A 13,509-nucleotide genomic window follows, 5' to 3' on the forward strand; every position below is an offset into this window, starting at 1 on the left:
AAAGAAATTGAAATAGTTGAGTCTTCCCTCTATAGTTTCTCTCGCACAATTTATATTTTCATTTCGAAATGTTAACTCCATAAATTTTCGGAAAAACTTTCGCAAATAGTCCCTATATTAAATCTAATTATACTTGATAGTTATAGTTTGCATATTTACAGGTTGTAGTTACAGTTTAAGTTACTTCGTTTGTATAATTCACATATTTGTATAATTCGCGAGTATATTTGTATGATTCAGTTATTTTTGTATAAATTCAAAATAACGAATTTATACAATTACAAACATCAGAAGTGTAAATAGTTACACAAATTCCAAATTATACAAATTATATTATAAAATCGTGTGAATTGTACAAAACTAAAAAGTTGAGCCGCGTAATTATAGCTAAAAGTAGATTGTGAATTGTAATTAAGACAAACTATAGTTATGTTAACTAATTAACTAGTATATATTTACTTATACGCGTTATTTTCTCAATATTAAATTGATCTAATCTAATTTAGCTTTTTAGTTAATATAAATCTTTAAAAGTAAAAAGTACCACAAATAAATTAAGATGGAGAAACTAAGTAGTTGAAATTAAAATATGCTTTCAATGTTACCAAAATGATCTTAATTTACTCGTATTTTCAAATGACTAAACTTGATACCAATGATGTCACTTGTCCCCCAATCAAGCCATAATTTTATTCTATACAAAAGGAAGATTTGATCTTTGTCCCTGTATACTCCATCTGTTACCAACTACTTGTTTAATTTTTCTTTTTTTATTTATTTATTTTGACAAATCAAGAAAGGACAAAAAAAATTAACATATCATTAATTATTTATTTTGAAAAAAGTAGAACTTCTTGAAAATTTTAAATTTTTAATTCATCTACTTCATAATTAATAGAGATAAAATGGTAAACCTCACTATATCAATAATTATTTTCTTATTAGGTATGTCAATTCAAAAGTGGACAAGTAATTAGGGATAAAGGGATTACAACTAATGAGTGATTTCTTTCAATACAAAATGAACTCTGTGATTTGTGATTTCTCAAAATTTTACATACTCGAATTGTAATCTTGATGTAATAAAATAAGAAATACTGGCAAATTAAGAGTATTGGTGTGTGTATTTTGCACGTGAATTCACGTATAATTAAACCTTGGAATAGGTCAACTAGGAATAAGATTGACTAGATCAAAATATTCTAATTTATCCTTCTGTTAACCATAATTACGAAAACTATCACTACACGCACATTACATATTCATCTCAAAAGTACTACTACTACTCACTTTATTTGAGGGTTCAATATTAAACTTGATAAATTCTATAGAAAATATATTTTTAGGTAGTTGACATTTCTTATGTTGTTTTTAATTAATTTGTGCATGGAATAGTTGAACTCTACTAGCTTTAAATTTCACCAACAGCCAAATTATATTAGTAACAAAGGCATCCATGGTTTGATTTGGATGATTTAATATTGCAGTTTGACTGTTACCATAGTTTTGCGATGCGTTAACATACATCAAATCACACCTTTTGCCCCTTAAATGGATTGTTCTTTAGTTATTGCCCTTTAGCAATCAAACTTATGCTTAGCGTGACACAAGTTCTTTAGAATCTGAAGTCATAACTTATGAATATTACGATACGAAAATATAAACTTATACCCACGAAAAACTATTTGTTATGAAGGACATAAATTAAAGACCAACACAAAATATGGACAACGGTGAAAATGGCAAGTTAACATATGCAGCTAAAAATCATAACCATCCATCCTCTTTTAGATTTTTATTGTTTTCTTGCTTACACTATTCACAGAGAATGTTCAGTCTATTTCACAAAGCAGCTTCGACTCTTGCCTTTTTAACAGAGTTTTTACTAATTGATTCAAAAGTTTGAGAACAAAAGCAAGAAGCTTCCCAAGAAACAGGAAATGTTATTCTGAGTTACTTGGAGCCTTTTCCTTTGGATGCTTAGAGCCATAGTGATCCACAAGTTGGTTTTGATTTGCTATCTGCGCCTGAAAAAACAAAACAAATTGCTCAAGTGAAAGCATAGAAAACCAACAAAAACCTTAGCATGCCTTGAGAAAAGGAGTACATCACAGTTGTTGATAATGCAAGATAGAACATGTAGCTATTGAGTTAAACCTAGTGCAACTATAAAGTAAGTTTTAATCATTTGTGATACTAACTTTTTCCCAGTTTAAACTGACAGACACAGGATACAATCTGTTTGTGGCTCTTGAATCCAGTAATTCGGTAAGGCACTGAAGCCTGATTAAATGTAAATCAAATGACAAACAAAGTTGATCTACCCTACTCTTTGGTAAATAGTTACTTGCAGTCGGTGTTTTCATTAAACCAAGAATACATATCACTTAACCATTGATTAATGTGTATGAAAGACACTTCTCTTGCATTCATTGATTTGGTGTAAACACCGGGTGCAGATAAGTTATTATCCTACTCAATGCTCCCATCTTACACATAAAGTGCCCCTAATGGGCGGGTAACAACCATGAAAACTTGTTCCTACACACAAATCCCCCATCCCCCCAAAAAAAAATAAAGGAAGAACATAAGCATTATAAGGAAGAACTTAGTAAGGATTTTGTTTCCTGCATGGTTTTATGGAAAGACAACTTGACCATTTAAACAAATATACTTGAGTAAAAGACACAGGCCATAGTAATTATAAAGATGGGAAATGTTTTTTACACATGGATTACTACAAGTAAGGAAGAAGAGTGAGGGGTTACTATGGCAATGTAATGCAATACACAAAGCATTGACAGGTAAGAAAGGACTCCTGGGAGAATAGGAGAGGGGAATGTGGGGCTTCCATGCTCCTCTTTCAAAGGGGTGAAAGCCCATTTTCTCTTTTCAATTTGTTTACTAGAGTGCATTCACTTGAAAAGGGATAACTTGTTAAGTGCTTTGAGTATAATGAGTAGAGGACTGAAGCTGTAGACGAGCAAACAAAACTAGTCATAGATCAGGAAGTGCCTGAAATATTAAAATCAGGACATGATTTGAACATGTCATAGAGCTCATAATGAATTAACTACTCCACCCCACCCCCACCCCCACCCCCACCCCCACAACTTCCACTTAATATGGCAATCTTAAGTTGTTTCTCTCAGGCAAGAATCAGCATATCGTTATCACTTATTGAGAGTGCTAGGCATGAACTCATACTGGAGAATGCATTTGAATTTTGGGGACATGGATAAGAAACTGCTATTGGAAGTACACAGAAGAGGAAACAGGGCAAACAAGGTCTTTTCTGGATCTTTCTATAATTGCTTGAGACTTATTACATGTACTGCCTCTTTCCCGTGTTCAACAGCCATCATTAGATGGCATTTATATGGGAGAGATTGTTGGATCCAAGTACTAAACTAGTTGAACTGATCAGTCCACTCCAAATTTGAGAACACTGGGCATACATAGCAGCGTCACTAATTTCACTCCAATTCCAGAAATGGTGCTATACCATAAGAGGAGCTCAAACGCAAGGTCGGTCAAGCATCCAAAACAACATTGATCAAAGTGAATCTGCCTCCCTATGATAAATACTTTGATTTCCATCTACAAAGTTTTTATCATATTTTTCCTAAACAAAGTTCCATATATCCTTGGATTTTGATTTTGCTCCTAGAGGCATACCAAGATAGATTGTTGGGAGTGTATCAACTTCTCCATCCAAAATTAAGGACAGCTGCTCCATATTAGGCACCAAGCTGGTATGATTATCTCATGATCTCATCCAAACCAAGGTTGTGAGCCTCCTGTTAGTTGTAGGTCAATAAGCTTCATGTCCTTGATGAAGTCTGATAATTCCACAATTGTTGAAGACCTCCTAGCACAGTTCCTCTTTCCAGAGGGGGACCTACAAATATTGAAAATCACCACAAACTGCCCAACGGACCCTTAAAAGTTGAAAGTCCTTTAACAGACCCTAATTCCTCCCATACAACTTCCATTTCCAACTTGCAATTAGGTGGTGAGGCCTAGGAAATAATGGAGTGTTCTATGTGAAGTCCTTTTATGAGAAACTTTTGGTTAGGGAAGAGCATGTTTTTCCATGTAATTCTATATGTATTCCAAAGGTGTCGAACAGCGTGTGATTTTCACTTGGTTAACCGCTGGAGGGGTGATTTTGATTGCGAAAATCTTAAAAAGCGGAAGATTGTTTAGGTCGGTTGGTATTACATGTGTAAGGAGGAGGGCGAGGACATGAATCATTTTCTTCTAGATTGTGGATTTACCATGAGTCTATGGTGGAATATGTTTAGGTGGTTTGGCACTCCATGGACTGTCAAAAACTGTAAAAGAGTTGATGTTCAGTTGGAAGAACCGCAAAAGAATGAGAAGACAAAGGTCTTAGAACTTGGTTCCACTTAAGCTAATGCGGGTTGTTTGGAGAGAGAGGGATAGGAAAGCATTTGAAGGAGTAGATGTCGAATTTCTCTCAGTTGAGTAGTAGTCTCAATTCTATTATTTTCTTTCGGTGTATACAAAAAGCTCTTTGTTGTATAGATGATTGGGTGGAGTTTGTAGAGAATCAAGTCTTTTTGTAGATTCTTTACCTTTCGGTATACCCCTCAAATACAACCATCTTGGCCATGTTTATAAATGAAAGTTACTCAATCAAGAAACAAAAGATCCCTCCTTTTCAAATTCTGCAATCCCATAACATTAGAATACCTCATCTAGTGGCATTAGCTTCCAAACAAGCATGTATTACCTATCTCCCTTTCCAGATCTGATTAATGTATTCCTAACCGCTATATGAAGTACCCACCATGTCACACTTATTGAAAGGGTAAATGAAGAGTTCCTTCAATATTCTTTCCACGTATTCATTGTCGGTCTCTATTAAAGGGTGCATGCCACTCAACATGTCTCCTTCCCACACCCTCGAATCCTAAATAAATATAAGTTGGGCTAGAAGTAATAGATACTTGAACATCTAACAATTTACACAAGTTAGCCCCACCCAATCCCTAAGAAAGAATTTAATTTAAGATGGAAGTGTTGTGAGCAAGTCTCAAACAAGCACAGAACCTTAACAGTAGAGACAAATGAACAAGCCTGAGGGAACAAAAGCACGAATAATGCCACTCTCAGTAGCCTAAAATAAAGAGAATGGTATGTAAAAAAAATATAAACAAGGAACAATCAACGATACATATTGTACCACTATGCAGTTACTACCTTAGATCTAGAAAGCAGAATTGGAGAGAACTCTCATGTATTACCATTGAACAAAGTTCCATGTAGCGTGTTTTGAACTCACAATGCTATTACAAAAATAGCTGAAATAATAGAACTAAGAAGTTGTAATGCAAAATAAATAGCTACTTAGGAGGGTACAAGATAGGACAAAGTTTAGTTAGTGACTTAAGGCAGTCAAAAAAGAGAAGTTATTCAGCCACTAATTTTCAACAACATAGTTGGTACCAAACTAAAGTAAAATCCTAACATCTCACTAACCTCATGAATGTTAAGACTCGCAATGTCATCACTAAAATAGCTGAAATAATGGTACTAAGAAGTTGTAATGAGGAATAAATAGCTAATTAGAGATTTGAAGCAGCCGGATATAATAAATCATTCAACCACCATTGAGAACATAGACTTGACCCCAAACAAAGTAGAATCTCAACATTTCACTAACCTTACGAGTCATGTCTTAGACTCACTCGATCAGTATAAGTTCCTAAGAAATATAGATACAAAAGGAAAAGTACAGCCAGGCTAACCACTATAAAGGGAAGTTACATCACCACAGGTTGAGCGAGTAAAAAATGTTAAAGGAACTATGGATAACAAAGCAATCACTTGGTTATTATTTTGGCTGCTCCCAATTTCCAACTTGTCATGGGCAACTGAATGATTTCGAATAGCCTTGACTTTTTACAAAAATTGGCAATACAATTGAAGTTATAAAATTGCTTTCGGGGAAGTTCCAAGAAAAATCTAAAACAATAGCAGATGAGAAATGTAATATAAAAACAATAATAAATGGTGAGCAAGTAGGAAGAGGGTAAAACGAAAATACAGGTACTAAACTACTAGGTAGTTGAATTAAGAACATGAGATGATTTCAGGATAATACAATAACAGATGAGGAATGTAAATAAACAGGGACAACATAAGCTACTTAACGAGGTTGGAAGTTGGAACATTATTACTAATATGGATGGATAACCAATCAACCAGCTATCTAATTCCATTGTATTTCCTTTCAGCGCCAACTTCTCTGTGTTGTTGTTTGGATACCCATAAAAGAAAAGGAAGTATTAGAATGTTAAGTGTTCTGTAAAAAGCTTTATGAATATGATAAGCAACTTTTCCCCAAGAAAACTTCAGTTGCAACATTTCTAATGAATTGGTTCCTTTAATCTAAACCTAATTTTTCCTTTCAAACAACCAAATACCAGAAAAAATCACTTTTTGCTCCCTTTATTTAACTTTAGATGCAATTTTGTCTGTATATTTGTTCAACAACTTTCTTTATATCCAAAACGAAGGCCTTCCCAACAGCATCACCCACCAAACTATACAAAAGAAGACTCAGATCTAGATTGCTACCCATAAAAGGAAGAAAAAAATCAAAGAAGCACGTCCAATTGTCACCAAATTTCCACAAATTACAGCCACATAACAGATAAACAAGCACATACAAGCGAATCTAGCACAAAGAATCGAAATTGTTGAAAGGAAAAAGAAAAGGGTGTATAGAATTTTATACTTTACAAATGGGACAGATGACTTTGAGGCCAACGGCACGGGCTTCAAGCTGAGACCCTTTTCCTTTCTGATTCTTCTCGGCATTTTTCCTCTGAGCCTCGATCTTTTGCTTTCCCCTTGTCATCTCTCCCTCTCAGCAAGATGGTACTGGGTTTGGAGTTTGTACACAATTTAGCTGGTCATTAGAGAGATGGGGAGATGCTTTTTGCGGGAGGGCTTAAAAGTTATGCAAGTATTAGTTATTTCATGTAATCTTATTTTTTTACCTTTTAATACCTGAATAAATTATATATTAACTAACAATTTATCGATCACTTATTTTGTATGATGATTTTTTAAAAAAAATATAATAATTATTACTCTAATTTTATTAGCATATTATATTGATAATTTTATTTTATGTTATGTAATGATTATTTTGATGTAATTGCATTTATTTCGATTTTTCTTATTATTTAATATTTAGTTTAGTATAACAATTTTATGGTTTATAAAAATAAGGGAGATATTATAGTGTAATAGTGATATGGGAATCGAGTTGAGAAGCTATACTATGATGATCTATGAGAGGGTGGTGGAGATGAGGATAAAGAGGTGCTTGATAATTTTAAATAATCACTTTGGATTCATGTTAAGGCATTACGATATACAAGTTACTCATCTCGTAAAGAGATTAACGAAGCAATATACGGAGAGAAAGAAGGACTCACATATAGTGTTCATCGACAATAACATTTCAATGGAGGTTTTTCGAGTCGATTGGAGGTTAGGGGTGTAGTTATGGCATACACTAGGGTGATCAACGACATGTATGATGAAGTCAAGACTCATGTAAGAATTGTGGGAGGAGATTCAGAGAACTTTTCAATTTTGATGAATTACACTAGGGATCAACCCTTAGCTCATTTTATTTGCATTGGCACTGAAGGCATTGACCAGACAAATCTATGTGAGGTTTTGTGATATATGTTATTAGTGGATGACATAATTCTGGTTGACGAGATTTTGTGGCAATAACACTAAGCTAGAGATTTAGAGAGAGTCTAAACAATTCAGGTTGAACATGAACAAAATAAAATACTTGGACTGCAAGTTTAATGACGTGATTCATGAGGGTGATGTGAAAGTATAGGATTATTATACATGTTATCCAAAAGAATGAAAGTTTTAAGTATCTTGAGTTTATTATTCAAAGGATAGGGAGTTTGGTGGGGATTCTATTCATTATATTGTTGCAAAGGCTGATAAAATGAAAGCTTGATTTCGAAGCTTTATGTGATAAAAAGCTGGTGCAACCAAAATTTAAAAGCAAATTCTATAGCGTAGACTAAGGCTGGGCACCAGACCGGGTTGTACCGGTACCGGTCCGGTACCATTTCGGTCCGTTTCGATTCGGTAATCTACGGAACGGAATGGGACACCATGAACCGGTACTCGGAGCGGAACGGAATCACAATTTCATCCCGGTAATTCCGATTCGATTGATCCCGATGATATATTTCGGTTCCGTTTCGATCCGGTCCGGTAATCNTTACGTGATAAAAAGTTGGTGCAACCAAAATTTAAAAGCAAATTCTATAGCGTAGACTAAGGCTGGGCACCGGACCGGGTTGTACCGGTACCGGTCCGGTACCATTCCGGTCTGTTTCGGTCCGGTAGTCTACGGAACGAAATGGGACACCGTGAACCGGTACTCAGAACGGAACAGAATCACAATTTCATCCCGGTAATTCCGATTCGATTGATCCCGGTGATATATTCTGGTTCCATTTCGATCCGGTCCGGTAATCTTGTTAATTATTTTTTATTAATTAATTTATATTTTATAATTTATATATAGGCATATTTTCAAAAAAAATATTGGATTGGATTGATATTTTTTTAATTTGTGTCATTGTTTTATCCTTAGTTTTATTTAATTTTTTTAAAATTACAAACGTAAGTTATTTAAATTACAAGTTATAACTTATAACATATTAATAAGTAATAACTTATAAACTTCAAAAGATTTAAAATTTCAAATCTTGAAAACTTAAGCTCAAAAACTTTAAAACAAAAAAACTTTATTAAACTTAAACTTGTAAATTTAAAAAGTAAAAATTTGAGAAAATATCTTTAAAATAAACTTAAGTAAAATTACATTATAAATTTCAAAACAATTAATTTAAACTTATAAAAATAAATAAACATTTATATTTTCGTAATTCAAAAAATCAAAATAACCAAAAAAAAATTATTACTATTTTTTGAAATAGTATGTGTCGTCCCGTTCCATTCCGGTCTAGTCCGGTTCCATCCCAGTATATAGTGGGATGGGACAGAACCTACTATCCATCCCTGTAATTCCGATCCGGTTCATCCCGGTACCGATCAACAAACCGGTCAACTCGTCCCATTTCGATCCAGTACCGATTCGTTTCGGTCCGGTACCAATTCGTTTCGGTCCGGTCCGGTGCCCTACCTTAGCGTAGAGTGTTTATCAGTCAACAAATCTCACCTTCAAACGATGAAAGTTGTAAAAATGGAATCCAGCGAATGAACTGTCTTATGAGAGCAGCAGAAAGCCACTTGAAATGCGATGGACGTGCAGAAATACTAAGGAGATACGCTTAGACAATAGTATATCTTAGACAAGGTGAGATTAACTTTTGTGGTGAACAAGATGCAGAGATGATTTGGGCATGTGATGAGGAGATGCGCGGATAATAGTGCCGAGGTGTGAAAAGTTGGTTATGGATGATTTCACGAGAGGTAGAACGAAAAAGTATTAAGGAGGGATACTTAGACATGGCATATCGTAGTTTTAGCTTAGTGAAGACATGACCTCATACAAAGGGGTAGAAGACACAAATTAAGATAAAATGTTAGTAGATAATATTGTCTTGTTGTTTATTATATTAGTAGTCATATTATTGCTCTTGTAATTTCTTGTCCTTCGATTTCTTTTGCCATGTGTTTTTCTTGTACCTCGATTAATGTATTATTTTATTGTAGTTTTTGTTATGTTATTCTTTTCTGTTTTTTATACTTTCATTATAATTTTTTGGAAATAGCGTGGACTGTTTGTTCTTAAGTTGATGATCTATCATCATTCATCAATAACCTCTCTACTTTTAGGTAAGAGCAATATTTACATACACTTTATACTCTTCAAACCTCAATTCATGGGACTACGTACATTGAGTATGTTGTTGTTATAACTATTTTTATAATAACTCTTTTTTTTTTCTTTTTCTTTTTTGTAATATGCTTGTTCTTCATATCAACAACACAATTAGTCTAAAATATTATTTTAATTAAAATAATACAATACGATATAATAATTATAAAATAATAAGTAACAACTATACGAATACGCTCTTAGAAAATGGAAATTATATGACATCAATTGCCATTTTTAATTGTAAGCACTTTCAACATACATTATCTAATATGTTTTCCGCTTTTTATTTTTTTTTGCGAAAAAATAATTTTCAATGTGACAATTCTTATTACAATGCTAAAAGAGAAGAGTCGTCATCTAAAAAAAAATATGTATTTAAACAATACTAAACTAAATTACATCTAACTCTATTTATTAATTTACGAAATCAAAAATAAAATAAGAATTCAAATTCCCTCGAAAGGAAGGTGCTACCGATAGATATCAACAAATGTGAGTGTCTGCCGAACTCATCTGTAAGGCAAAATTGGGTGATCATAAAGTAAATTTGTACGCAAAATTAGGTGATAAAGTAAATAAATTACTTTATTTAAGCTAAAAAATACTAAGTGATTAAACGTGTGAACTTATTCATAACTAAGCAAGTAAATAAAGTCCATGTGAGATTAGGGGTGGGCATGGTATGGTATATATCGATTTACCATATTGTATCAAACTTTTTAATACCATAGTTTTGATATTATGGTATTTGGTGTGATATATGGTATACATTTTAATTTTTTTTGGTATTCGATACGGTATTTGGTATTTAGAAATATCATACCTGTCACGACCTAGATCGTCGTGATTGGCACCCACACTAACTCTCCGGTGGGAGAACCACTACTACAACTCAACCAAGCAACTAGCTAAACCAAAACTAAGGCATTTAAGGTACGGAAGCAAGTTAAATACTAAGAAAAGAAATAGGGAGTTCCCATAAATTCCAACAAAAGTCTAACAAGAACTAAACAATGTGGAAGAAATAACCTAGAACCTGAAAGTCAATGTACCAAAACATCTAATAATGAACCAAGTCTAAACAAGAATGGATGCAACCCTAAATCTAATGAACTAATCAACTAACTAGAACATAGTCTAAGTTCGAAAATGGTGGACATAGACGAAAGAGAACCCATGGCAGCCCGGAAGAATTGACTCACCCTTGAATTCGAACGATCACTGATCTCCTAAGCGAGGTCTGTCAGTAGCCGCTTGAAGATACCATGTACTCAACAAAAATAAGAGCAAATGTAGTATCAATTACACAACCACAGTATACTGGTAGGATCACACGGCTATCCTACTAAGTGCAGCATAAGCAAGTCAAGGCAACATTATAATCACATGCATATATATCAACATATACAATATTATTAACATTTACGAACAACGAACAACTTCACATTTTATATCAAATCATTGGTCCTCTCATGAAACCCAAACCCAAACAGTTAGCATACCAGAACGTGGTATCCGATCCCATAATTATGTCGGAATGTGGCAACCGATCCCATAGTTATGCCGAAACGTGGCAACCGATCCAAGTTAGTTATGCTGGAACGTGGCAACTGATCCATTCAACACACCACAATCACAATCACAAATATATCATCAAGATCATACATTTAAGTCATGATTTCATGACAATCATCATTCATTTATCTCATTTACAACAAGTGCGATTGGCATTACAACATTAATACATATACAAGTATCATAATGAAGCAAGAACAAACATACATCACACAATCATAGAATCGTCCCGCTAGAGCGGAATAATCCAGTGCCAAAGTGGCTGGAACGAAACAAAGAGCTATTTTGAGAATTCCAAAATCTCCATTTCACAACACATCTCTAACCAATGAAGCTCAGAAAATACCCTTTACACTAAGATCGATTTCGAAAGTTCTACTCTCTTAAATTCAATTCCGTATATTCGTACGGATTCCTTAACTAGTTATCTAACCACTCATGTAATCAAAATCACAAATGATTCACTCGATTATTACCAGATTTTCCTACACCTCGATGACTCCGATTTCGACTAAATCTGGATAAGGTTGGAAAAATTCAAATACTACGAAAATAATTTTCGACCCTAAATTTTCCCTATTGACATTTCTTTAACGATGGGAACAAGTCGTTACAATAGATACCAATTTATCTATCACTCATCCCCGAGTGACAAAACTTTGGAAAATAGGCTAAGAAAGGAATGAAGTAGTACATGAATCGACGAACAATTGGGGATACTTGTCTCGCATGTCCCTCTCAATTTCCCGAGTAGCATCCTTAATTGGACGATACTTCCATTGAACTTTCATGGACTTAATCTCATTGGTCCTCAACTTACGCACATCACGATCAAGAATTGCAATCGATTCCTCCTCATATTAGAGGTCCTTGTCTAACACAATTGAGTCCCACTTTATGATATAATCTTCGTCACCATGATATCTCTTCAATATGGACACATGAAATACCAAATGAACTCCCGATAAATTAAAAGGTAAAGCCAATTTATACGCTAAAGGGTCCCACACATTCAAGAATCTCAAATAGACCAATGTATCGCGGACTTAGCTTTCCTTTCTTACCAAATCTCATCACCCCTTTCATGGGTAATACCTTAAGAAAAACATTATCACCGGTTTGAAACGACATGTCTCTTACCTTATGATTCACATACTTTTTATGTCTACTCTGGGTTGCTAAAAGCTTAGCTTGAATACTCCTTATCTTATCTTGAGCATCCTTTACTAAATCTACCCCCAAATGTTTCACATCTCCAGCCTCAAACCATCTTATGGGTGATCTATATCCCCTCCCATAGAGTGCCTCAAATGGTGCCATATCAATGCTGGAGTGATAAGTATTATTATAGGAGAACTCACACAAATGTATGAATTTATCCCAATGCCCTCCAAAATCAAGCACACATTCCCTTAACATGTCTTCTAACACTTGAATAGTCCTCTCTGACTGTCCGTCTGTCTGTAGATGAAAGTTGTACTAAAAGTGAGTTGGGTGCCCAATTCATCATGCAACTTCCTCCAAAACTTGGATGTGAATTGGGTACCACGGTCTGAGATGATAGAGAGGGGCACCCCATGCAACCTCACTATCTCTTTCATATAAACCTTAGCCAATTGTTCAGCGTTATAATCTATTCTTACTGGAATGAAATGGGCCAATTTAGTCAATCTATCAACCACTACCCAAATAGAATCAAACTTTCCCAAAGTCTTGGGAAGATCAACCACAAAATCCATGATTATTCTTTCCCACTTCCATTCCGGAATTGGCATTCTTTGAAGTAAACCTGTAGACCTTTGATGTTCATATTTCACTTGTTGACAATTTTGACACTTCACTACAAACTCCGCTATGTCTTTTTTCATGCCAGGCCACCAATAAATTCACTTCAAATCTCGATACATCTTGGTCACACCCGGATGAATAGAATATCGCGAATCATGAGACTCCGCCAACAATTTCTCAATCAAGTCATCTACTTTAGGAACATAAATTCTTCC

At 34.4% G+C, this 13,509-nt stretch overlaps 1 long non-coding RNA gene across 1 annotated transcript; it reads right to left on the reverse strand.

The window, feature by feature from the left end:
- Positions 1 to 1,755: 1,755 nt before the first annotated feature.
- LOC125842456 (uncharacterized) lies at positions 1,756 to 7,011 on the reverse strand. Its single transcript, XR_007443916.1, has 2 exons — positions 6,770 to 7,011; positions 1,756 to 2,027 (listed from the first exon to the last, which is right to left on the reverse strand). It is a non-coding gene; the product is annotated as an uncharacterized LOC125842456 (long non-coding RNA).
- Between the last annotated feature and the right edge of the window lie 6,498 nt (positions 7,012 to 13,509).

The sequence above is a fragment of the Solanum stenotomum genome, chromosome 10, assembly GCF_019186545.1.
Source record: "Solanum stenotomum isolate F172 chromosome 10, ASM1918654v1, whole genome shotgun sequence".
In the NCBI taxonomy this organism is placed as follows: domain Eukaryota; kingdom Viridiplantae; phylum Streptophyta; class Magnoliopsida; order Solanales; family Solanaceae; genus Solanum; species Solanum stenotomum.